General features: G+C 47.5%; 1 long non-coding RNA gene across 4 annotated transcripts; it reads right to left on the bottom strand.

Moving 5' to 3' along the window:
* Positions 1 to 5,021: 5,021 nt before the first annotated feature.
* Positions 5,022 to 22,469, bottom strand: LOC135969638 (uncharacterized). Of its 4 annotated transcripts, none has more exons than XR_012430753.1 (4): positions 22,365 to 22,469; positions 11,739 to 11,950; positions 8,506 to 8,627; positions 5,022 to 7,260 (listed from the first exon to the last, which is right to left on the bottom strand). It is a non-coding gene; the product is annotated as an uncharacterized lncRNA (long non-coding RNA). The 4 variants fall into 4 exon arrangements; XR_010584959.2 differs by having other exon boundaries at positions 8,557 to 8,627; positions 11,739 to 12,038; XR_010584958.2 differs by having other exon boundaries at positions 11,739 to 12,038.
* Between the last annotated feature and the right edge of the window lie 3,666 nt (positions 22,470 to 26,135).

A 26,135-nucleotide genomic window follows, 5' to 3' on the forward strand; every position in this document is an offset into this window, starting at 1 on the left:
GGGCGCCTGTAGTCCCAGCTACTCGGAGGCTGAGGCAGGAGAATGGCGTGAACCTGGGAGGCGGAGCTTGCAGTGAGCCGAGATCGTGCCACTGCACTCCAGCCTGGGTGACACAGCGGGAGACTCCGTCTCAAAAAAAAAAAAAAAGATCTTAGAAGCTCTAAAGTGCTGGGCGCGGTGGCTCAAGCCTGTAATCCCAGCACTTTGGGAGGCCGAGACGGGCAGATCACGAGGTCAGGAGATCGAGACCATCCTTGCTAACTCGGTGAAACCCCGTCTCTACTAAAAAATACAAAAAAACTAGCCGGGCGTGGTGGCGGGCGCCTGTAGTCCCAGCTGCTCGGGAGGCTGAGGCAGGAGAATGGTGTGAACCCAGGAGGGGGAGCTTGCAGTGAGCTGAGATCTGGCCACTGCACTCCAGCCTGGGTGACAGAGCCAGACTCCGTCTCAAAAAAAAAAAAAAAAAAAAAAGAAGCTCTAAAGTATACTTAGATATGTCATCTCATTTAATCTCTGAGAGAGAGGTCACTTGCCTACTCTGTCAGGTAATGCCAACAACAATATTTCTAGACATCTTGGTTAGACTTTTTTCCTTCTTCTTTTAGAGATAAGGTCTCACCCTGTTGCCCAGGCTGGAGTGCAGTGGTGTGATCATATATCTCACTGTAATCTAGAATTCCTGGGCTCAAATGATCCTCCTGTTTCAGCCTCCCCAATAATAGGGACTAACAGGCGGTGCCACCACACCCAGCTAATTGTCTTTTTTTTGAGACAGAGTCTCCCTCTGTAGCCCAGGCTGGAGTGCTAGTGGTGTCCTCTCAGCTCACTGCAACCTCCTGGGCTCAAGCAATCCTCCTGCCTCAGCCTCCCAAGTAGCAGGACTACAGGCCCATGCCACCAAGCTTGGCTTTTTATTTTTCTTTTTTTGAGATGGAGTCTTGCTCTGTCTCCCAGGCTGGAGTTCACTGCAATCTCCGCCTCCCAGGTTCAAGCAATTCTCTTGCCTCAACCTCATGAGTAGCCGGGACTACAGGCACATACCACCGTACCCTGCTAAGTTTTGTATTTTTAGTAGAGACAGGGTTTCCCCATGTTTGCTAGGCTGGTCTCGAACTCCTGATCTCAAGTGATTCGCCCACCTTGGCCTCCCAAAATGTTGGGATTACAGGTGTGAGCCACCACACCCGGCCTCTGGATAATTTTTTGTATTTTCGGTAGAGAGAGGTGTTTTCCATGTTGCCCAGGCTGGTCTCCAACTCTTGGGCTCAAATGATCTGCCCGCTCAGCCTCTCTGGGATTACAGGCATGAGCCACCGTGCCCGGCCTAATTTTTGTTTTTTGATTTTTTTGTAGAGATGGGATCTTGCTCTGTTGCCTGGCTGGTCTTGCACTCCTGGCCGCAAGTCAGGCATCTGCTTGGCCTCCCTAGTAGCTGGGATTACAGGCATGAACTACCACCCTCAGCCCTCTTGGTCAGCCTTATACTTCCTGATATTTGTTAGTTGCAATTTTGCAGGCTCCCTCTAATTTCAACATTTGTTTTTGCTTATTAACAGAGAAAGGTAGGCTAAGAATTTGAAAATTTTTATCTCCAGCCTGGACCTTTCTCAGGAACTCTGGACTGCTACTGATTATCAACGCTGGAATATCTAAACAAGCACTTCAGGTCGGGTGCGGTGGGTCACGCCTGTAATCCCAGCACTTTGGGAGGCTAAGGCGGGCGGATCACTTGAGGTCAGGAGTTTGAAACCAGCCTGGGCAATATGGTGAAATCCTGTCTTTACTAAAAATACAAAGCTTAGCCAGGCGTGGTGGTGCACACCTGTATTCCCAGCTACTGGGGAAGCTGAGGCAGGAGAATCGCTTGAAACTGGGGTGGCAGAGGCTGCAGTTAGCCAAGATCATACCACTGCACTCCAGCTTGGGTGACAGAGTGAGACTGTCTCAAAAAAATAAAATAAAATAAATAGGCCAGGCACGGTGGTTCATGCCTATAATCCCAGCACTTTAGGAGGCCAAAGCGGGCAGATCTCCCGAGGTCAGAGGTTCGAGACTAGCCTGACCAACATGGAGAAACCCCATCTCTACTAAAAATACAAAATTAGCCGGGCGTGGTGGTGCATTCCTGTAATTCCACCTACTCAGGAGGCTGAGGCAGGAGAATTGCTTGAAACTGGGGTGGCAGAGGCTGCAGTTAGCCAAGACCGCACCACTGCACTCCAGACTGGGTGACATAGAGAGACCCTGTCTCAAAAAAATAAAATAGGCTGGGTGCGGTGGCTCAAGCCTGTAATCCCAGCACTTTGGGAGGCCGAGACGGGCAGATCACGAGGTCAGGAGATCGAGACCATCCTGGCTAACACGGTAAAACCCCATCTCTACTAAAAAAAATACAAAAAATTAGCTGGGCATAGTGGCGGGCGCCTGTGGTCCCAGCTACTCGGGAGGCTGAGGCAGGAGAATGGCGTGAACCTGGGAGGCGGAGCTTGCAGTGAGCCAAGATCGCGTCACTGCACTCCAGCCTGGGCGACAGAGTGAGACTCCTTCTAAAAAAAAAAAAATTAAAAAAAATAAATAAATAAAATATATAGGCCGGGCACAGTGGCTCATGCCTGTAATCCCAGCACTTTAGGAGGCTGAGGTTGGTGGATCACCTGAGGTCAGAGGTTTGAGACTAGCCTGACCAACATGGAGAAACCCCGTCTCTACTAAAAATACAAAATTAGCGGGGCGTGGAGGTGCATTCCCGTAATTCCACCTACTGGGAAGGCTGAGGCAGGAGAATCACTTGAATCTGGGAGGCAGGGGTTGCAGTGAGCAGAGATCGTGCCATTGCACTCCAGCCTGGGCAACAAGAGCAAAACTCCGTCTCAAAAAAATAAATAAAAGGCCGGGCGCGGTGGCTCACGCCTGTAATCCCAGCACTTTGGGAGGCTGAGGTGGATGGATCACTTGAGGTCAGGAGTTTGAGACCAGCCTGGCCAACATGGTGAAACCTCATCTCTACTAAAAATACAAAAATTAGCCGGCCATGGTGGCAGATGCCTGTAATCCCAGCTACTCGGGAGACTGAGGCCGGCGAATTGCTTGAACCCGGGAGGCGGAGGTGGCGGTGAGCCAAGATCGCGCCACTGCACTCCAGCTTGGGCAACAGAGTGAGACTCCATCACACACACACACACACACACACACACACACACACACAAATAAAATAAGCACTTCAAATTTATGATGTCCAAAAGGCCAATCTGCTGAATTAGTTCTTTCTTTTTTTTTTTTCTTTTCTTTTTTTTTGAGACGGAGTCTGGCTCTGTTGCCCAGGCTGGAGTGCAGTGGCGCGATCTCGGCTCACTGCAAGCTCCTGAAGCTATTTTTCAATAGGCACCTAAGGCCTGTTTCCTTCCTCTTGGTCACTCAGGAACTCTTCTCCAGACTGGCTAATGGAGTACGGTTTGGGAAAAGCACTTGGCTGGGTGTCCTACATGTTGAGTTCAATTTCCTCCTTTGGGTGTGTTTTAGCTTCCAGCTGGGATTTTTGCCATAGTAATTATAACAGCCACACTCTGCAAGGAGACTCTAAAAGCTATACAGGCAAACACATAAATAGAAAGGAATTCCTCAGGCAAGCCAAGTAGTTATCAGAATCTCCACCCCTACCAGAGTCGGAAGCTCTGTACTTGCCTCCCGGTAACTGCTTAGAGAGAATTATTTAGCCAGCTTGGATTCTTTCTACAACCACACTGAAATCGGATGTCCTGAGGGAAAGGGAAGTTTTTCCCCACCCCAACCCTGTTCCTCTCCAAGCCTTTCTCATCTAGCCAACAGCACTGTCATTCACATGTCTGCTTGAGACAAAAACCTAGAGGTTTACTTTTATTCTTTTTTGTCCCGCACCTCTCATCAGCAAAGCTTATTGCTTCTACAAAATGTGCCTGGAGTCTATCTTCTCCTCACTATTGGGTGTCAATTGTGTTCATCTTGGACAATTGCTAACTGATCTTGCTTCCACTGTTGGTTTTTCTTTTCTCTATTTCCCTCCCCTTCCTCCCTCCCTCCCTCCCTCCTTTCTTCCTTCCTTCCTTCCTTTCTCTCTCTCTCTCTCTTTCTTTCTCTTTCTTTCTTTCTTTCTTTCTTTCTTTCTTTCTTTCTTTCTTTCTTTCTTTTTCTTTCTTTCTGTCTCTCTCTTTCTTTCTTTCCTTCCTTCCTTCCTTCTTTTTCCTTCCTTCTTTCCTTTTTCTTTCTTGCTCTCTCTCTTTCTTCTTTTCTTTGTTTCCTTTCCTTTCTTTCTTCCTTTCTTCTTTCCTTTCCTTTTTTTTTTCTTTTGATACAGTCTTGCTCTGTCACCCAGGCTGAAGTGCAGTGGTGTGATCTCAGCTCACTACAACCTCCGCCTCCCCAGCTCAAGTGATCCTCCCACCTCAGCCTCCTGAGGAGTTGGGACTACAGGTGCACACCACAATGCCCAGCTAATTTTTGTATTTTTTGTAGAGACGAAGTTTCGCCATGTTGCCCAGGCTGGTCTTGAACTCCTGGGCTCAAGCTCTTCACCCGCCTCGGCCTCCCAAAGTGTTGGGATTACAGGCATGAGCCACCGTGCCCACCATCTGCTTCCACTCTTATACTGCTATGTATCATTCTCCCCATAGCTGCTAGAGCCATCTTTTAATACAATAAATCCCATCATTGCCTTGCTCACAACCCTTGTTGGCTCTTGCGGCTATGGGGAGAATGAACTCCTACTGAACTTTTGATCATTTCAGACTTCTTCACAGCCCAAGAGGCTTTGCATAATGTGGCTCAGCCTTCCTCTCCAACCACACTTCTTAGTGCTCTCCCCGTCAGCTACCTGACCATCTCTGTTCCTCAGTGTGCCAAGCTTGTTCCTGTCTTCAAGCCATGGGATTTTTTGTTGGCTATGCTTACAATGCTCTATGAATATTTCCTCATGGCTGACTCCTTGGTATTTAGGCCTGAGTTCATTTACTATTGCTCCATAGTGAAACACTCCAAAACTCAGTGGCTTCAAAACGACAATCATTTATTTTGCTCATATATCTGTATTTTGGGCAGGGCTTCATGGGAAAGGCTCATTTTGCTCTACGCAGCATCAGCTGGGGCAAATCGGCTAACTGAGAATTCGCCTCTGAGTTGGCTCACTCACATGGCAGTCATCTGCGAGTTAAGCCAGAGTTGAAGGCTGGGGCTTTAGCTGTTCTCCACGTAGCTAGGCTCCTGGGAATGTGTCCCGAAAGAGTCAGGTAGAGGCTGGGCACGGTGGCTCACGCTTGTAATCCCAACACTTTGGGAGGCTGAGGAGAGTGGATGGCTTCAGCTCAGGTGTTTGCGAGCAGCCTGGGCAACATGGTGAAACCCTGTCTCTACAATAAAAAATACATAAATTAGCTGGGAATGGTGGCGTGTGCCTGTAATCCCAACTGCTTGGGAGGCTGAGGCACGAGAACTGATTGAGCCCAGGAAGCGGAGGTTGCAGTGAGCTGAGATCATGCCACTGCATGGCATGGCATGTCATCCAGCCTGGACAACAGAGTGCGACTCTGTCTCAAAAAAACAAAACAAAAGTCAGGTCGAAGCTGTAATGTCTTTTCTGACCTAGACTTGGGAGTTCTGTTGTATTTTATTAGTTGAGAAGGACAAAAGACCCACTGGAGTTCAACTGAAGGGAACACAGAGTCTGCCACTTGATGAGGGAGTGGCAGGGTTCTGAAACAGCACTGGAAATTGAAATATTGTTTTTCTGGATAATTTTTGGATAATACTATCTGCCACAGCTACCGCCACAGTGCGGTCTTCACTGACTGCTCTCTACCTACTAACCCCTCCTCTCCGCCCCAGCTATCTCTACCATTTCAACATCTGCTTCCGCATAGAACCTGCCATTCTCTTGTTCCTTTATGTATTTGCTCACTTGCAGCCTCATAGAAGAAAATAAACTCCCTGAGAGCGGAAACCTTGCATGAAGGGAGACCAGGTGGAAGGCTGTTGCACAAAGCTCTGGCAGTTGCAGACAGAAAGGCAGTGGCTATTTGGAGACATGTGTAAGGGTGGAGAGGTTGCTATTTAGTGATTGACTGACTCTGGGGGATGACAGCAGGAAGGCGGACGCTAGGTTGCCAGTCCATCTCACATCGAGGACTGGCGTGGGACTGAGGGTATGCATAGTTTAGGGTTGCCTGGCAGAGACCACGCTGAGACCTCTCCTACTGGAGGGGTAAGTGGTGCTTACCATATGTGTGGAGAGACCGACTAGATGCTCACCAAAACCCTTTCCTCTCCTTCCTAAGCTTCTAGCCAGGTCGCACTTCCTAGCTCTCTTGCAGCTAGATAGGAAGCTTTATAAAGTTATGGCCAAAAAAATGTAAGTAGGAGCTGACATATAGCCCTTTGAGGCTTCGCCTATTAAAAACCATCATGTAATACTTTTTTTTTTGAGACTAAGTTTCACTGTTGTTGCCCAGGAGAGAGTGTAATGGCTTGGTCTTGGCTCACTGCAACCTCCACCTCCCACGTTCAAGCAATTCTCCTGCCTCAGTCTCCTGAGTAGCTAGGATTACAGGCGCACACCACCATGCCTGGCTCATTTTTTGTATGTTTAGTAGAGACAGGGTTTCACCACGTTGCCCAGGGTGGTCTTGAACTCCTGACATCCGGCCCATCCTGTAAGATTCTGTGTGGTGGCTGGGTGTGGTTGCTCATGCCTATAATCCAAGCACTTTGGGAGGCTGAGGAGGGTGGATCACCTGAGGTCAGGAGTTCCAGACCAGCCTGGCTAACATGGTAAAACCCCATTTCTACTAAAAATACAAAAAATTAGCTGGGTGTGGTGGCGGGCACCTGTAGTGCCTGTAATCCCAGCTACTTGGGGGGGCTGAGGCAGGAGAATTGCTTGAACCCGAGAGGCAGAGGTTGCAATGAGCCGAGATCATGCCATTGCACTCCAGCTTGGGCAACAAGAGTGAAACTCCGTCTCAAAAAAAAAAAAAAAAAAGATTCTGCATGATCCCTTCCTGTTTCTGGGTGGCCTTGTAGGAAGTGTGTTAACCATGACAGCATCACAGATCGTAGAAGTCTATGTTACTGAATGTGTGGAATAGAGAACTGCTCCCCAATCCCCTCATCTTTTTTATTTCACACAGAGTTTTTGAAAAGACAAGAACAGTTGTAGAATATCCCCACATTTAGGACTTGTCTGATGGTTTCTTCACGTTGTTATTTAACTTCTTCCTCTGCTTCTTGTACTTCCTGTAAAATAAAAGTCAACTCTGTAGCTTCAGTTGGATTTGAGTTTGCTTTTATGGTAAGAAGTTTTTCAAAGGTGACATTGTAGGCTGGGCGTGGTGGCTCACACCTGCAATACCAGCACTTTGGGAGGCCGAGGCAGGTGAATCACTTGAGGCCAGCCTGGCCAACTTGGCGAAGCCCCATCTCTACTAAAAATACAAAAACTAGCTGGGTGATGCATGCCTGTAATCCCAGCTACTCAGGAGGCTGAAACACAAAAATTGCTTGAACCTGGGAAGCAGATGTTGCAGTGAGCCAGGATCATGCCACTGCACTCCAGCCTGGGTGACAGAGTAAGATTCTGTCTCAAAAAAAAAAAAAAAAAAAAAATTACTTTATATTGCATCATACCAGCAAGACATCATGTCAGGTTGCCCCACCATTGGTGATCTTACATCTGCAGATTGTGTTCAGATAGTAATTGCCAAGTCCCTCCATTGTAAAGGCTCTTTCCTCCTTTTGCTATTAATATGCACAGTAATGGGGTAGTATGGGGTAACCCTTGGTCATCATACTAATATATATATTTTATATATATATATATATTTTGAGATAGGATCTCACTCTGTTGTCCTGGAGTGAGGGAGTGAGACCCTAGAGTGAGGCTGGAGTACAGTGGCTCAATCTCAGCTCACTGCAGCCCCAACTTCCTGGGCTCAGGTGATCCTCCTGCCTTGGCCTCCCAAGTAGCTGGGACTACAGGTACATGCCACCACGTCCAGCTAATTTTTGTATTATTATTATTAATTTTTTTTTGTAGAGACAGGATTTCACCAAATTGGCCAGGCTGGTCTCAAACTCCTGGGTTCAAGTGATCTGCCTGCCTCAACCTCTCAAAGTGCTGGGATTACAGGCGTGAGCCACTGCGCCTGGCCAATAAAAATGTTTACTTGGCAAATATTATGTGTTAGTGGGATTATTACTATTTCCGTATTTTCCTGAAGGGTCACCTGGCCAGATTGGTTTTCTGGCCTCTTACAGGTTTGGTTCTGGCTTCTACATCTGCCCGTGGAGCTCAGTCAGACCAGCCTTCTATAGGTATATAGGCTCTGGGCAAAAGGGACAGAACTAAGGGTTTTAATTTGTAAAAATGGATTCTAGGTCTTAAGTCATGGTGAGCCCACTCAGATGCAGCCTTTCTGTGGGGTCTTGTTCAGGAAAGCTGAGGGCCTCCCTGAAGGACATGTCTATTGCGAAGCTCTTCACCTGCAGCCCACTGCAAACCATCCTTCAGGGAATAATGACATGACTGCATACCCTCATCTTCAACCAAGATCATCAAGTGAGGCATTCACATAGGAAACAGTTCTGCCACAAAGAACGTAGAACTACAATGGAAAAAAAAAGTTCATTATGATGACAACCAGCAATGATATGAAGATCAAATGGCAAATTTTCTTAGAGTAAGCACCATAATAAATTTGTTCTCTTAAAAAAAGTTAACTTTTATAGCATTTTGGAGGAATATTGACATCTTTGCAGCACTGGCTTTTCTTTCATCTTACAAAATTTTGAAGCTGAGCTCGGTGGTTCATACCTGTAATCCCAGCACTTTGGGAGGCCGAGGCGGGTGGATTGCCTGAGGTCAGGAGTTCAAGACCAGCCTGGCCAACATGATGAAACCTCGTCTCTACTAAAAATACAAAAATTAGCCGGGCATGGTGGCATATGCCTGTAATCCCAGCTACTCGGGAGGATGAGGCAGGAGAATTGCTTGATCCCGGGAGACGGAGGTTGCAGTGGCCAAGATTGCACCACTGCACTCCAGCCTGGCTGACAGAGCAAGACTCTGTCTCAAAAAAAAAAAAATTTTTTTGAAATAGATTTTATGGAACAGTTTTAGACTTATATAAAAATTGAAGATATAGGCCAGGCGTTGTGGCTCACACCTGTAATCCCAGCACTTTGGGAGGCTGAGGCAGGTGGATCACTTGAGGTCAGAAGTTTGAGACCAGCCTGGCCAACATGGTGAAACCCTTCTCAACTTAAAATACAAAAATTAGCTGGGCATGGTGGCCTGCACCTGTAGTCTCAGCTACTTAGGAGGCTGAGACAGGAGAATCACTTGAATCTGGGAGGCAGAGGTTGCAGTGAGCTGAGATCACGCCACTACACTCCAGCCTATGTGAGCAGAGTGAAACTCCAGCTCAAAAAAAAAAAAAAAGAAAAGAAAAAATTGAAGATATAGTTCCCCCTATACTCCACTCTGTTTCTCCTATTATTCCTATTATTAATCTTATGTTAGTATGGCCCATTTGTTCCAGTTAATTAACCAATATTGATCAATGATTATAAGTGAAGTCCACAGTTTATTCAGATTTATTTATTTATTTATTTATTTATTTATTTATTTATTTTTTTGAGACGGAGTCTTGCTCTGCCGCCCAGGCTGGGGTGCAGTGGCCGGATCTCAGCTCACTGCAAGCTCCGCCTCCCGGGTTTACGCCATTCTCCTGCCTCAGCCTCCCGAGTAGCTGGGACTACAGGCGCCCGCCACCTCACCCGGCTACTTTTTTGTATTTAGTAGAGACGGGGTTTCACCGTGTTAGCCAGGATGGTCTCGATCTCCTGACCTCGTGATCCGCCCGTCTCGGCCTCCCAAAGTGCTGGGATTACAGGCTTGAGCCACCGCGCCCGGCCTATTTATTTATTTTTAAATTAAATTTAGGGACAAGATCTTCCTCTGTCACCCAGGCTGGAGTGCAGTGACATGACCATGGCTCATTGTAAATTCAAACTCCTGGGCTCAAGCAATCCTCCTGCCTTGGCCTTCCAAAGTTCTGGGATTATAAGTGTGAGCCACCATACCTGGCCCAGATTTTCTTAAATTTTTTTTTTTTTTTTTTTTTTTTGAGCTAGAGTCTTGCTCTGTCACCCATGCTGGAGTGCAGTGGTGCGAGGTTGGCTCACTGTTACCTCTGCCTCCCAGCTTCAAGAGATTTTCCTGCTTCAGCCTCCCGAGTAGCTGGGATTACAGATGCTTGCCACTGTGCGCAGCTAATTTTTGTATTTTTAATAGAAACGGGTTTCACCATGTTGGCCAGATTGATCTCCAACTCCTAACCTCGTGATCTGCCCGCCTTGGCCTCCCAAAGTGCTGGGATTACAGGTGTGAGCCACTGCACCCAGCCGATTTCCTTAATTTTTACCTAATGTCCTTTTTGTAATCCAGGATACCATTCAGTATATCACACTGCATCTAGTTATCATGTCTCCTTAGGCTCCTGTTGGCTTGGGGTGGTTTCTCAGATTTTCCTTGGTTTTGATAACCTTGACAGTTTTGATTAGTATTGGTCTGGTATTTTGTAGAATGCTCTTCCATTGGAATCTGTCCAGTGTTTTCAATGTTTTTCCCACAGTTAGACTGGGGTTATAGGGTGTTTTTTTTTTTTGAGATGGAGTTTCGTGTTTCACTGTCACTCAGACTGGAGGGCAGTGGTGTGATCTCGGCTCACTGCAACCTCTGCCTCCTAGGTTCAAGTGATTCTCCTGCCTCAGCCTCCCAAGTAGCTGGGATTACAGGTGCCCCCCACCACACCTGGCTAATTTTTTTTTTTATTTTTTGAGATGGAGTCTCGCTCTGTCACCCAGGCTGGAGTGCAGTGGTGGGAACTTGGCTCACTGCAACCTCCGTCTTCTGGGTTCAAGCAATTCTCCTACCTCAGCCTCCCGAGTAGCTGGGATTACAGGCTCCTGCCACCACACCCAGCTAAATTTTGCATTTTTAGTAGAGATGGGGTTTCACCATGTTGGCCAGGTTGTTCTCGAACTCCTGACCTTAGGTGATCCATCTGCCTCGGCCTCCCAAAGTGCTGGGGTTACAGGGCATGAGCCACACTGCCTGGCTGGTGGTTACAGGTTTTTGGGAGGAAGACCACATATTCATCACATCATATCAAGGTACATGCAATACATACAATCAACATGAGTCATCGCCATTGATGTTGAGCTTGGTCACCTGGCTTCATCAGGTTTCACCAATGTAAAGTTACTTTTTTTAGCCCTTTTCCACTGTGTTCTTTTTGGAAGGAAGTCACTATGCCCACTCCTTAAGTGTGGGAGTTATGTTCCACCTCCTTGAGGAGTATGTCAGTTTCCTAAGGCAATGGTGACAAAGTACCACACACTGGTGGCGTAAAAGAACAGAAATGTGTTCTCTTATGGTTCTAGAGTGGCAGTCTTCAACTTTTCTGGCACCAGGGACCAGTTTCATGGAAGACAGTTTTCCCACAGATGTGGGGGCTGGGGGGATGGTTTTGGGATGAAACTGTTCCACCTCAGATCATCAGGCATTAGTTAGATTCTCAACGAGGTATGTGCAACCTAGATCCCTCACATGCGCAGTTCACAATAGGGTTCACGGTCCCATAAGAATCAAATGCCATCACTGATCTGACAGGATGCAGAGCTCAGGCAATGCTCATTCGCCTGCTACTTACCTCCTGCTGTGCAGCTCGGTTCCTAACAAGCCACAGATTGGTATTGGTCCTCAGCCCAGGGGTTGGAACCCCTGTTCTAGAGGCTAGAAGTCTGAAATCAAAATGTCAGCAGGGCCATGCTCTCTCTGAAGGTCCTAGGGGAGAATTTGATCCATGTCTTCGGTCTTAGTTCATTTCATGTTGCTATAACAGAATACCTGAGACTGGGTCATCTATGAAGAACAGAGACTTATTTCTTAAAAGTTCTGGAGGCTGGGAAGGCCACATTCAAGGGCACTGCATCTGGTGAAGGCCTTCTTGCTGCTCATTCCATTGTGTAAGGCAGAAAGACAAGAGAACATACTTGTGAGAGAGAAGGGAATGGGGGTCAAATTCATTCTTTTATCTGGAACCCACTTCCAAGATACCTAACCAACTCCCACAATATGGTATTAATTTATTGATGACGGCAGAGCCCTCATGACCTATTCATCTCTTAAAGACCTCATCTTTCAACACTGATATACTAGAGATTAAGTTTCCAACACATGAACTTCGGGGACACATTCAAACCGCAGCACCTTTCTCTTAATTTCTGGTGCTGCTGGCAACCCTTGGCCTTATAGACACATGAATCCACTCTCTGCCTCTGTGTGCACATGATGTTCTCCTTCTGTTCTCTTTGTCTTTGTCTGTGGCTCTCCTCTTCTTTTTATAATGACATCGGTCGTACTTGGTTAGGGCTCACACTAAATACCTCATTTTAACTTGATTCTACCTGCAAGGACCCTACCCAAATAAGGTCACAGGTACCAGGGTTTAGGCTTCAACATATTTTTTTTTTCTTTTCTTTTTTTGAAGACGGAGTCTTGCTCAGTCGCCCAGGCTGGAGTGCAGTGGCACGATCTCCACTCACTGCAAGCTCCGCCTCCTGGGTTCATGCCATTCTCCTGCCTCAGCCTCCGGAGTAGCTGGGACCACAGGCACCACGCCCGGCTAATTTTTTGTATTTTTAGTAGGGACAGGGTTTCACTGTGTTAGCCAGGATCTCCTGACCTCGTGATCTGCCTGTCTTGACCTCCCAAAGTGCTGGGATTATAGGCTGAGCCACCATGCCCAGTTAACCTATCTTTTTATGGAACACAGTTAAACCTATAACAATGGGGGAGTATCTATATACATTGATTTTTTGATTATTATTATTTTTTTGAGACAGGGTCTTTCTCTGTTGCCCAGGCTGGAGTGCAGTGGTATGATCTTGGCTCACTGCAGCCTCAACCTCCTGGGTTCAAGCAATCCTCCCACCTCAGCCTCCTGAGTAGCTGGGACTACAGGTGTGTGGCACTATGCTAGCTAATTTTGTTTATTTTTTGTAGAGACGAGGTCTCGCTATGTTGTCCAGGCTGATCTCAAACTCCTGTACTCCTCCTGCCTCAGCCTCCCAAAGTGCTGGGATTATAGATAGGAGCTACTGTGCCTGGACTATATATATTATTTAGAATCCTTCTACAAAGAATATTTATCACTTCTCTCTCATTTAATTGTTTATTTATATCATTGTGAACTGCGACCTTGCTATATTTATGTATTAGTTCCTGAAGTTGTTTTGCCAATTATTTGGGATTTTCTGCATAGACAATCATGTCATCTGTAGCTCCTTCGCAATCTGCATTTGCTTCCTCTTCTTGGCCTATCACAGTAGCTGGGACTTCTAGTACGGTGTTGAGTAACAGTGGTAAGAGAGAAAATCCTTGCCTTGTTCCCAATTTTAGGGGGAAGGCATCCAATTTTTTACTACTAACTGTAATGCTAGCTGTAGGTTATTTTGCCCATTCTGACAATATCTTTTATTTTGTGTATTTAGGCTAGTCACATTTCAAAAATATTTTAAAAATAGACTTCATTTGTTAGAGTAGTTTTAGGATTTTAGTAAAATTGAGCTGAAAGTACAGAATTTCAAATATTTCCTGCCAGTCTGTGGCTTGTCATCTCATTCTCTTGAGACTATTCACCTTTAAAGTGATTATTGATATAGGCCACGCCTGCTTCCATCCTTTAGTTCCCAGGCCCAGGAGGACTTCCCGGCCCACTGCAGCTTAATATTCACCATGTTTGTAACTGTTTTCTACTTGTTATATTCTCTTCCTTCTTTTTCTGCCTTTTCTGATTTTAAACTGAGCATTTTATATGATTCCATTGTAAACTTGATCTTATTTATTTATTTGGACAGGGTCTGGTTCTGTCATGCAGGCTGAAGTACAGTGGCACTGTCTTGGCTCACTGGACCCTTTACCTCCTCAGCTCAAGCAATTCTCCCACCTCAGCCTTCCAAGTAGCTGGGACTACAGACACGCACCACCATGCCTGGCTAATTTTTTTTTTTTTTTGAGACAGAGTTTCTCTCTTGTTGCCCAGGCTGGAGTGCAATGGCGCTATCTCAGCTCACCACAACCTCCGCCTCCCAGGTTACAGTGATTCTCCTGCCTCAGCCTCCTGAGTAGCTGGGATTACAGGCATGTGCTACCACGCCTGGCAAATGTTGTATTTTTAGTAGAGAAGGGGTTTCTCCATGCTGGTCAGGCTGGTCTTGAACTGCTAACCACAGGTGATCCATCTGCCTTGGCCTCCCAAAGTGCTGGGATTATAGGTGTGAGCCACTGTGCCCAGCCACTTTTTTGTCGACAGGGTTTCACCATGTTGCCCAGGCTGGTCTTGAACTCCTGGCCTCAAGCAATCCTCCTGCCTTAGCCTCCCAAAGTGCTGGAATTACAGGTGTGAGTCACTGGGCCCGGCCCCTTGATCTCTTTTGAAGAAAGGTTTTACTGCTCTTCATTACATGAGTAGTTCTTAACTGGTGGCGATTTTGTCCCGCAGTGGGTATTTTGCAATGTCTGAAGACATTTTTGGTTGTCACAACTGTGAAAATCTTACTACTGTTATCTAGTGGGTAGAGGACGGGGATGTTGCTAAAACATCCTACTTGCATAGTACAGTCCCTACAGCAAAGAATTATGATTCCAAATGTCGATAGCATTGCTATTGGCAAACACTGAATTAGATAATTAGATAATAGGAACCAATGTACGTTAGTCAGGAGAGTCTGGGTTATGGTTACAAAAATGATTTCCCCTCGCCTTTTTTTTTTTTTTTTGAGGCAGAAGCTCATTCTGTCACCCATGCTGGAGTGCAGTGGAGCAATCCTGGCTCACTGCAACCTCTGCCTCCCAGGTTCAAATGACTATTGTGCCTCAGCCTCCCGAGTAGCTGGGATTACGGGCTTGTGCCACCAGGCCTGGCTAATTTCTTTTTTTATTATTTTCTTTTCTTCTTTTTTTTTTTTTTTTTTTTGAGACGGGGTCTCGCTCTGTCACCCAGGCTGGAGTGCAGTGGCCGGATCTCAGCTCACTGCAAGCTCCGCCTCCCGGGTTCACGCCATTCTCCTGCCTCAGCCTCCCGAGTAGCTGGGACTACAGGCGCCCGCCACCTAGCCCGGCTAGTTTTTTGTATTTTTTAGTAGAGACGGGGTTTCACCGGGTTAGCCAGGATGGTCTCGATCTCCTGACCTTGTGATCCACCCGTCTCGGCCTCCCAAAGTGCTGGGATTACAGGCTTGAGCCACCGCGCCCGGCCTTTTTTTTTTTTTTTTTTTGAGACGGAGTATTGCTCTGTCGCCCAGGCTGGAGTACAGTGGCATTATCTTGGCTCACTGCAACCTCCGCCTTCAGGGTTCAAGCAATTCTCCTGCCTCAGCCTCCTGAATAACTGGGACTACGGACACACGCTGCCACACCCGGTTAATTTTTTGTATTTTAGTAGAGACAGGGTTTCACCATGTTGCCCAGGCTGGTCTTGAACTCCTGAGTTCAGGCAATCCACCTTCCTTGGCCTCCCAAAGTACTGGGATTACAGGCGTGAGCCACCGCGCTAGGCCCATGCCTGGCTAATTTCTTTGTGTTTTGAGTAGAGACAGGGTTTTGCCATGTTGGCCAGGCTGGTCTTGAACTCCTGGGCTCAAGTGATCTGCCTACCTTGGCCTCCTAAAGTGCTGGGATTACAGGTGTGAGCTGCCGTGCCTGGCCTCCCTAAATCTTACTAACTTAAAGCAACATATCTAGTCGCGGCCGGGCGCGGTGGCTCAAGCCTGTAATCCCAGCACTTTGGGAGGCCGAGACGGGCGGATCACGAGGTCAGGAGATGGAGACCATCCTGGCTAACACGGTGAAACCCCGTCTCTACTAAAAATACAAAAAAAAAACTAGCCGGGCGAGGTGGCGGGCGCCTGTAGTCCCAGCTACTCCGGAGGCTGAGGCAGGAGAATGGCGCAAACCCGGGAGGCGGAGCTTGCAGTGAGCTGAGATCCGGTCACTGCACTCCAGCCCGGGCTACAGAGCAAGACTCCGTCTCAAAAAAAAAAAAAAAACAAAAAACATATCTAGTCACATGGCCCTATCCAATTCAAGGAATCAATCGTACCAAGGTGCCTGGAAGTGGGGGAGCTAGAAGTGTTTCATGAAGAGCACTAATGAATACTATATAGTAATATAATATTTTTCCTTTGACTTCCGGGAAGCTTGGAACTCACTTTTATACACAATAGCAATAGTTTTTGTGTTAGTGCAGGCCTTCCAAAAAGTAGATGCCAAGATTGGGTTAGATCTGGAGAGATTTACTGAGAAAAGGCCTGAAAGGGAAAATAGAAGTGAAGCTGGTAAAGGCTGGGAGAGCATCAGGCTGTGATGGAGAAGAGAGGGGAGGAAGGAAGGAAGGCAAGTTAGATGGGAAGAATCTTACAGTGCAGTGCAATTATAAGAAAGTTTTGGCATCACTTTTGAGGGGGGAGTCTTTGAGCCAAAACTGCCTCTGAGAGGAGTCCTACATCTCCTGGGTACAGTGTTCCCACAATGCTCAGACATTGACTGGGAGCAGCCTGTGCTCTGACAGATTTCAGAGCACACACATGGGACCATTGGTCAAATATACTCCCTGCAGGTGAGATCTGAGACACACATTCTCATAGTTGCTTCAGTTCACCTCCTGGTATTGCACAAACATGCTTTTCCACACAGGTCCAGGGAGAAGTTCCCCTGTGGTTCCTCGAGGCCTCTTTTTCTAACTAGTTGGACAGCTACAGCTCCCATTGCTGCAGCTGATCTCACGGTTGTAACTGGTACTTATCTTCTCCCTCCTCCACTATCTACTCAATCCCCCTCACCCTCATGTATCACTTTTGCTGGTTGTATCTTATGCAATGGACTGACCCTTGGTAATTATACCCCTCTTAGACTGGGGTTACTACACATGTCCATTCACAATTACAGTGTAGGGGAAGGGCGTGGTGGCTCACACCTGTAATCTCAACACTTTGGGAGCCCAAAGGGGGGCGGATGGCTTGAGCCCAGGAGTTGGAGACCAGCCTGGGCAGCCTAGCAAGAACCCCATCTCTACAAAAAACACGAAAATTAGCCAAATGTGGTGGTGTGCCCCTGTAGTCCCAGCAACTTGGGAGGCTGAGACAGGAGAATTGCTTGAACCCAAGATGGAGTGGGTGGTGCGGTCAGGGGAGTTGGGGGTGGAGGCTGCAGTGATCTGATTGCCATCAATTACTCCTGCTGTTATGGGGACTCTTCCTCTCATCAGCTAGACACTGGTGAGTAGCTATAGCTTGTAATTCAATGGGACCCTTGTTATGTCCCCTGGCAAGGGTGCAGCGCCTTTGGGGACTAGGGTCTCTAACCTTGCAGAGCCTAGAGTCACAGGGACAGGAAGCACAGGGTGGGTCATTGGGACTGATGGTAATGGGGCCACTCCTTTGGTTCTCGGCCCACTGCAGATCGCCTTCTTCCCTGGCTTAGGTGAGCTATGGCCTTGTGGCAGTCTCCCTCTACCCCACTTGGATTAGTTTTGCCTCCTCAGGTTGCCTCTAAGCTCCAGGTTCCTGGCTTTCCACTCTAGAAAGCCTCATTGTTTCCTCAGGTGTGCTTTGTTTGCTGTTGGTTTTGACTGGGCAATTATTCCGAGGATTCAAAATTCAAGAGGCACAAAACAGCAATTTAATGAAAAGTTTCCCTCCTACTTCTATTTTCCAGCTATCCAAGTTCCCCTCTACAACACGTTTTCAATTTTTTAGACACCATAACACACCTTTTCTACCCAGATGGTAACATACTATACACATTGTTCTGTACCTTGTGTGCGTGTTTTTAAAAATTTGCATAGAGATGAGATTAGATCTTAGAGAGCATTTCAAATCAGTACCTAAAGAGATTTCTTTTTTCTTTTTTGAGACAGAGTCTTGCTCTGTTGTCCAGGCTGGAGTGCAGTGGTGCCATCTCAGCTCACTGCAACCTCCACCTCAAGTAATTCTAGTGTCTCAGCCTCCTGAGTAGCTGGGATTACAGGCGTACCCCACCATGCCAGGCTAGTTTTTTGTATTTTCAGTAGAAATGGTGTTTCACCATATTGGCCAGGCTGGTCTCAAACTCTTGACCTCAGGTGATCTGCCTGCCTTGGCTTCCCAAAGTGCTGGGATTATAGGCTTGAGCCACCGCGCCTGGCCCCTAAAGAGATTTCTTATTTAATTTTTACTGATAATTTGTTTTGTTTTGTTTTGTGTGTGTGTGTAAGAGAGAGAGAGAGAGAGAGAGAGAGAGAGAGAGAGAGAATGTACTATAATTTATTTAACCAGTCCACTAATTGATGAGTATTTGGTTTTTTCTTATTCTCTGTGATTACAAACAATGTTGTGATTAATAACTGTGTACATTCCAGGTATGTGAGTATATCTGTAGAATAACCTTCTACCAGTGGAACAGCTGGGCCAAAGGGTATTGAGATTTGTTATTTAACAGTTAATTGCCAAAATCACCTTTCATAGGGATGGTACAAGTTTGTCTTTTGCCCTTAATGTGCCTGTTTCTCCAAAGTTTTGTTGATTCAAGATGTCAGTAAACCTTTTTAATCTTTGCCAATATGAAAGGATAAAAATAATATCTCAAAGTTGTTTTAATTACTTAAGATTAGCCGTATAAAGCTGCCATTTTTAAAGTAACAATAATCATTGAATACTAGCAATTTCATATTCTTTTATTTCTTTGTGAGATTGTAGATCTCAGGTTTTTTTTTCAGATTTCTTCTGTTTTTAATTTAATTTTTTTTATTTTTAAAATTTCAGTAGCTTTCGGGGTCCAAGGGATTTTTGCTTGCATCGAGATGGACTGGGGGCCAAGACTTACAGGATCCAGATAAGACGCCTGAAAGGGTATGGTTAGATGGGGCAAGGCTGGGAAACTCTTGGGCTCAGCTGGGCCTGATAGGGTCAGTGTGTGTTGCTCTGCCTCCTCGAGGCGCTTGTGTGTTCCAAATCTAGCAGAACAAGCTGCTTCAGCCCAGCCCAGAGCACTAGCAGGGATGAAATGATGGGAAACTTAGGTTCTGCACATCCTGAAGTCTTGTAGCTCTGCTGAGCTCAGACTTGGAGTTACTCCAAGGGGCTGTCCCATCACATTTTGTTTGTTGTGAGCCTCAGAGGACCGAGAGCCTGTCCGATCTTCTCTCTCTCTCTGTGGTGCTCAATAAGTACTTGTCCCGTCCTGTCCTGTCCTAGGCACTGAGGGTGGAGAGAAGAAACGAAGCTGAATGAGGGGGCATTCTGGCTTCAGGACTCATCATTATCCGAGGCTATCTCCTTGGGGGTCCCCAGAGCGGCTGCCTGCCCTCTCAAAAGTTTTCATGACTCTTATTGTGAGTACTTGAACTTTTCTTTGTCTTTTTTTTTTCGTAATTGAAGACTATTTTACATGTAATTTTTCTACATCCACACATCTAGACCTGCTTTGATAACTTTAAAGGCTACATAAGCTTTCACTGGATGGCTACATCATAATTTTTTAACACTTCCTCTGTTGATGGACATTTAGGTTGTTCTTGCCTTTGACAGCATTTCTGCAAATCTTTTTTATGATTCTTAGTGCAAATATGCAAGTGTATCTGTTGAATAAGCTCCTAAAAGTGGAACTGTTGGGTTAAAAGATGTGTGCATTTAAAAAATTTGATTAGTATTGACTGACAGTTCAGATAACAGCTCAATTGTCTCTCACTGGAGAAACAGAGGCCCCCAGAGGCCAAGTCCCCTCCAGGCTTCCCTATGTCACACATCCCAATGTTTCACAGGACTCACTGCTTTTTCACATTTGGTCTGACTTGCTGATATGGGTCTCAAATTGTCTCCCATTAGCACAATCTTCTTAAAATTACATTTTCTTCTATAGTACAGATAGACTGTAATCAAATTTATTTCCCTATTGATGGAACTTTATTGAGGTTGCCTCCGTATAGAGCTATGCAGATAATTTTGCAGAGAGCATTTGGGGCAGTCACGGTGGCTCATGCCTGTAATCCCAGCACTTTGGGAGGTTGAGGTGGGCGGATTACTTGAGGTCAGGAGTTTGAGACCAGCCTGGCCAACATGGTGAAACTCCATCTCTACCAAAAGATACAAAAATTAGTCGGGTGTGGTGGCAGGCACCTGTAGTCCCAGCTACTGGGGAGGCAGAGGTGGGAGAATCTCTTGAACCTGGGAGATGGAGGTAGCAGTGAGGCAAGATGGCGCCACTGCACTCCAGCCTGGACAACAGAGTAAGACCCTGTCTCAAGAGAAAAAAAAAAAAAGACAAATTGCACTTCTGCTCAAACCCTTGCCTGAGCTAATAATAATAGCTAACATGTATTGAACACTTCCTATGTGTCTGCCCTGCCCTTTGCAATGTATTAGCTCAAAACTCGGATTAATTAGATATTTTTATTAGCTTAATTTTACAGATGTGAAAGCTGAGGCAGACAGATAAATGGCATGTCCAGGGTTTTAGAGCTGATAAGGGATGTGGTTGGAGTTAAAATCCACAGTCTAGTTCCAGTCAGTGGGCCTGACTGACCTCTGTGAAATGCCTGGCTGCCAGTCCCAGACTGGGGCTTTGGGTGCAAACGGTGGCCATATTTAAAAGTGAGAAGCTGTCCAATTACTCTCTGAAAGGGCTATGCCATTCTCTGGTACCACCAGAGTAAAAGTGAGGCCCTTTTTCCCTTCAAGGAGTATGTCTTTTTCTTTTCTTTTTTCTTTTTTTTTTTTTTTTTTTTTTGAGACGGAGTCTCGCTCTGTTGACCGGACTGAAGTGCAGTGGCACAATCTTGGCTAACTGCGACCTCTGCCTCCCGGATTCCAGCGATTCTCCTGCTTCAGCCTCCCGAGTAGCTGGGATTACAGGCGCGCGCCACCACGCCCGGCTAATTTTTGTATTTTTAGTAAAGATGGGGTTTCCTCATGTTGGTCACGCTGGTCTCGAACTCCCGATGTTGTGATCTTCCCGCCTCGGCCTCCCAAAGTGTTGGAATTACAGGCGTGATCCACCGCGCCTGGCAGGAGTATGTCTTTTTCATTTCTATATCCTTGCGTGTAGGGGATATGGCAATGAAATATACTCCACATAAGGTCCAGCATGGAGCAGGTAGGTGCCTGTGGGATGGCTGGATGGATGAATGGATGGATGAAGGGGAGCAGACAGGTGTGGAGAGAGGGAGGACAGGTTACACCAGAGGGGCCATTGCTCAGTGTGGCATCCTGCCTCTAAAACTCATTCACTTAACACATTTGAAGTGTTCCTTATTTTTCGGTTCCTAGCTGACTCGCCCCTTCCTGGAAGGATCTGCTGAAGCGTCCCTCTCCCATCAGAGCCTTGCCTGACCTTTCTGTCTCCACCGCACCATGCACTCCTTACCCTCCTTATCCCGCTTAGTTTTTCTCCACAGCATCTATCCCCATCTTACATGCATTTACACTTCTGTTTTGCTTATCGTCTTCCCCATCCCCGCAGGGGAGAATATGAACCTCACTAAGGCAGAGGCTTTGTTTGTTCACTGATTCATCACCGGGACTTAGGACATTTCCTGGTGTTAGTTGCCACTCAGTCAGTATTTGGTGAATATGGCACCTATTCACTGTGCCAGGTGCTGGGAGTGCAGCGGCGGGAGGGACAGAGACCCCGCCTTCAGGGCTCGACATTAATCCTGTCTGATGGTGGGAGCCCGAAGAGGCTCTCCCAGCCTTGGGCTCCAGATCACTTTGTCCCTTCCTAAAGAAATCTAAGGCTTGCAGCGACGGCTCTCCCTCCGGCGCAAAAGCCGCGTCCCCGGCAGCAGGCCCGCCCCCACAGCGCCCCCTGGCGGCCCCGCGCGCGCCGCACCGGAGCCCCGCGCTCTGCAGGCGAGTTGGAAACCCCGGGAGCTCCCGGGCCATTTCCTCTCAACTTTCGGACAGTTCTGCTTTCGGCCGGGGCGGGAAGAGGAAGGAGGGTTGGGGGAGGGCGCAGCGCAGGGCAAGGCCGGCGCGGGCGGGGCAGGAAGGCTGGGGCTCTGGCACCTTCTGCCACGGCGTCATCTGGAAGACCCGCTTTTTCAAGGGCGAAGACCCCACATTCTTGGAGGGCCTTGCTTTCCTCCGGGCCCAGCTCGGCTCCCACCTTACGCCCCTTCTCCCCGCGGGAGGTGAGAGGTTGCGTGGTCACAGGCGGAGGCGAGGGCGGGGCCAATGTCCGTCCCGCCGCCCTAGGTCCCCTAGGTCCTGCACCAGGGTTTTGGGGCCAAAGCAAGCAGTACCTCTGTGTTTGGGGTCGAGCTTCTTCACGGTCTGTGAACATAACGCGCGAGCCCTCGGGCGCGGTATGGGCGAACGCCCTGCCCGGGGCAGTCCCAGGGATCCGCAGGGAGGGGAAGGCCGGAGGCGACCGAACAGAAGTCGGGACGCCACCTGGCGGCCGCAGCCCGCAGCCCACAGCCCACAGCCCGCAGCCCGCAGCCCGTAGCCCGCTGCCCTCAGCCCTCAGAACCCAGACGCGCCTTAGGGGCTGCTTGGCCAGCGGGATCTGCAGACCCTACCCCTCCTGCAGGATCCTGGGTCCATTTCCCGTAGTGGTTGCGGGCCTGAGTCACTGACATACATAAGGTATGACAACCCTACGCTAAGGTAGGATTGGACTTTGAAGAGCTGAGCAATGGCTGGGCATGGTGGCTCCCTCCTGTAATCCCAGCACTTTGGGATGACGAGGCAGTAGGATCGCTTGAGCCTAACAGCTCGAGACCAAGCCTGGGCAACATAGGGAGACCCTGCCTCTACAATAAATAAATAAATAAATAAATAGCCGGGTGGGCATGGTGGCGCGCTCCTGTACTCTCAGCTACACGAGAGGCTGAGGTGGGAGGATCTCTTGAGCCTGGCAGGTCCAGGCTGCAGTAAGCTGTGATTGCACCACTGCACTCCAGATTGAGCGATAAAGCAAGACCCTGTCACAAAAAAAAAAAAAAAAAAAAAAAAAAAAAAAAAAAAAATGGCCGGGCGCGATGGCTCACGAGGTCAGGAGATGGAGACCATCCTGGCTAACATGGTGAAACCCCGTCTCTACTAAAAATACAAAAATTTAGCCGGGCATGCTGGCGGGCACCTGTAGTCCCAGCTACTCGGGAGGCTGAGGCAGGAGAATGGCGTGAACCCGGGAGGCCGGAGCTTGCAGTGAGCAGAGATCGCGCCACTGCACTCCAGCCTGGGCGACAGAGCAAGACTCCGTCTCAAAAAAAAAAAAAAAAAAAAAAAAAAAGCAAAACAATATATAAAAGAGCTGAGCAATGACCAGTCCAAGCATGAAAATGGCTTGTGTTAACTCAAGTTTCCTGACTTCATGGATGCCCTGAGGGCTCAAAATAGCTCTCCCTCCTCTCTATACTTCTCTTTTTTCCCCCCCTGTCTCTATTGTTCCTTTTATTCGGTCTTGATAACGTGTGTGTGTGCCTATAAAATGAATACATAGTCGCTGTTTTTAAAAATGGAGACAGTTCCTGTGGTTCCTGTTGGAAGTTTTCCCCTTCTTGAGAACATGGGTCTGTGCTCACTGGAAATGCAAGTTTGTTGGTTGTCCTTCCTTAACCCTGTCAGGACTCTTGGCCGGGGGTCAAGTCCACTCCCTTCCTGGTGTGGACAGGAATGGCCCATTTGTCTCCAGGACTGGAAGCACCTTGGAGGCAGCTCTGGAATTGGTGAGACTTTGGGGGTGGGAGGTAGGGTGTGTCAGAAGGGAGGCACTGGGCATCCTCAAATGTTTCTCACTTTTTTTCCTTTTGCATAACTTGATTAATTTTTTGTTCTTGCCCATTCGAAAACAGTTTTAATTTATTATTATTATTTTTGTGAGACAAGGTCTCACTCTGTCACCCAGACTGGAGTGCGGTGGCACAATCACGGCTCACTGCAGCCTCCACCTCCCCGGGGTCAGGTGATCCTTCCACCTCAGCCTCCTGAATAGCTGGGACTACAGGCATGCACCACCATGCCTGGCTAATTTTTTTTTTTCTTTTCTTTCTTTCTTTTTTTTTTCTTTTGTAGAGATGGGGTTTCACCATGGCTGGTCTTGAACTCCTGGGCTCAAGCGATCCACTCTGCTCTGCTTCCCAAGGTGCTGGGATTATAGGCGTGAGCCACAGTGCCTAGCCAGTTTTATTTCATTGTAGTAGATTTGCCTTTTTTTTTTTTTTTTTTTTTTTCCAGGCAGGGTCTCACTCTGTTGCCCAGGCTGGAGTGCAGTGGTATAATCTTGGCTCACTGCAACCTTCACCTCCTGGGTTCAGGTGATCCTCCCACCTCAGCCTCCCAAATAGCTGGGACCACAGGTGAGCACCACCGCACCCAGCTAATTTTGTTGTTGTTGTATTTTTTGTAGGGATGAGGTTTCGCCATGTTCCTCAGGCTGATCTTGAACTCCTGGACTCAAGTGAACCCTGCCTTGGCCTCCCAAAGTGCTGGGATTACAGGTGTGACCCACCACGCCCAGCCAGTTTTATTTTCTGTATTAGGTATACCTTGTTTTATTAGTAGCCACTCATACCACGTTTGCCCCCTTCTCAGTTGATCTGATTTTCTTACAAAGAGTCACATCAGTGATGGGCCAGTATCCCAGATCTGGGGTGGCAGAAACCAAGGTTGGTGGTCCACTTTCCCACTTTAGCCAGGGGTGTCCAGTCCGAGAAGTCCAGATTCCGATAATAGGAAAGTTATGCTGTCTTCTTGTTCTTTTTCTTCTTCTTTTTTTTTTATTCTGAGACAGTTTCCTCTGTAGCCCCGGCTGGAGTGCAGTGCCAAGATCTTGGCTCACTGCAACCTCCACCTCCTGAGTATAGCCTCCCAAGTAGCTGGGATTACAGATGTGTGCCATCACACCAGACTAATTTTTGTATTTTTAATAGAAACGGGGTTTCCTCATGTTAGCCAGGCTGGTCTTGAATTCCTGACTTCAAGTGATCTGACTGCCTCGGCCTCCCAAAGTGCTGGGATTACAGGCGGGAGCTACTGCGCCCAGCCATGCGGTGTTTATTTTCTACCTTACGTAGTACAAAATCGTGTTTGTTCATTTTTTGTTACTTAAGAATTTTTTTATTAGAACATTTCATTTCATAAAATAGAATGTATTTCCTATTTGTTCCTAATAAACACCTGAAAATGCCCACTTCAACAATTCTGCTGATATTATGCTCAAACATATAGGTGTCTTCTTTCAAATAGCTGACAATCCTATCCTGGCTAACACGGTGACACTCCGTCTCTATTAAGAATACAGAAAATTAGCGGCCGGGCGCGGTGGCTCAAGCCTGTAATCCCAGCACTTTGGGAGGCCGAGGCGGGCGGATCACAAGGTCAGGAGATCGAGACCACAGTGAAACCCCGTCTCTACTAAAAATACAAAAAATTAGCCGGGTGCGGTGGCGGGCGCCTGTAGTCCCAGCTACTCAGGAGGCTGAGGCAGGAGAATGGCGGGAACCCGGGAGGCGGAGCTTGCAGTGAGCCGAGATCGCGCCACTGCACTCCAGCCTGGGCAACAGCGTGAGACTCCGTCTCAAAAAAAAAAAAAAAAAAGAATACAGAAAATTAGCCAGGTGTGGTGGCACGCGTCTGTGATTCCAGCTACTCGGGAGGCTGAGGCAGGAGAATTGCTTGAACCTGGGAGGCAGAGGTTGCAGTGAGTCGAGATCACACCACTGCACTCCAGCCTGGAAGACAGAGTGAGACTCTGTCTCAAGAAAAAAAAAGAAAAGGAGCTGACAATCTATATCTTGTGGTTTATTCAGGCAGCTCAGGGGTGGACAGAGTGAGGACAGGTTTTTGCTCATAAACCAAGGATCACAGAGGTTCCTGCTCTTGTGAGGCCCCAGGCCATTGTCTAGTGTGGTGCTTCCCAGCTTTTTGGAGTTCATGAGCCCGTGGAGTATTGGGCAAACCACATAGACTTGTCAATTGTTGATTTGGCACATCAGGATATTATTAGCAAAGCCAAATTCTATAATCAATTCAGAAAAGAAGGGCTATTTTAACACCAGGAGTTTCTA

The sequence above is a fragment of the Macaca fascicularis genome, chromosome 2 (assembly GCF_037993035.2).
Source record: "Macaca fascicularis isolate 582-1 chromosome 2, T2T-MFA8v1.1".
Classification (NCBI taxonomy): domain Eukaryota; kingdom Metazoa; phylum Chordata; class Mammalia; order Primates; family Cercopithecidae; genus Macaca; species Macaca fascicularis.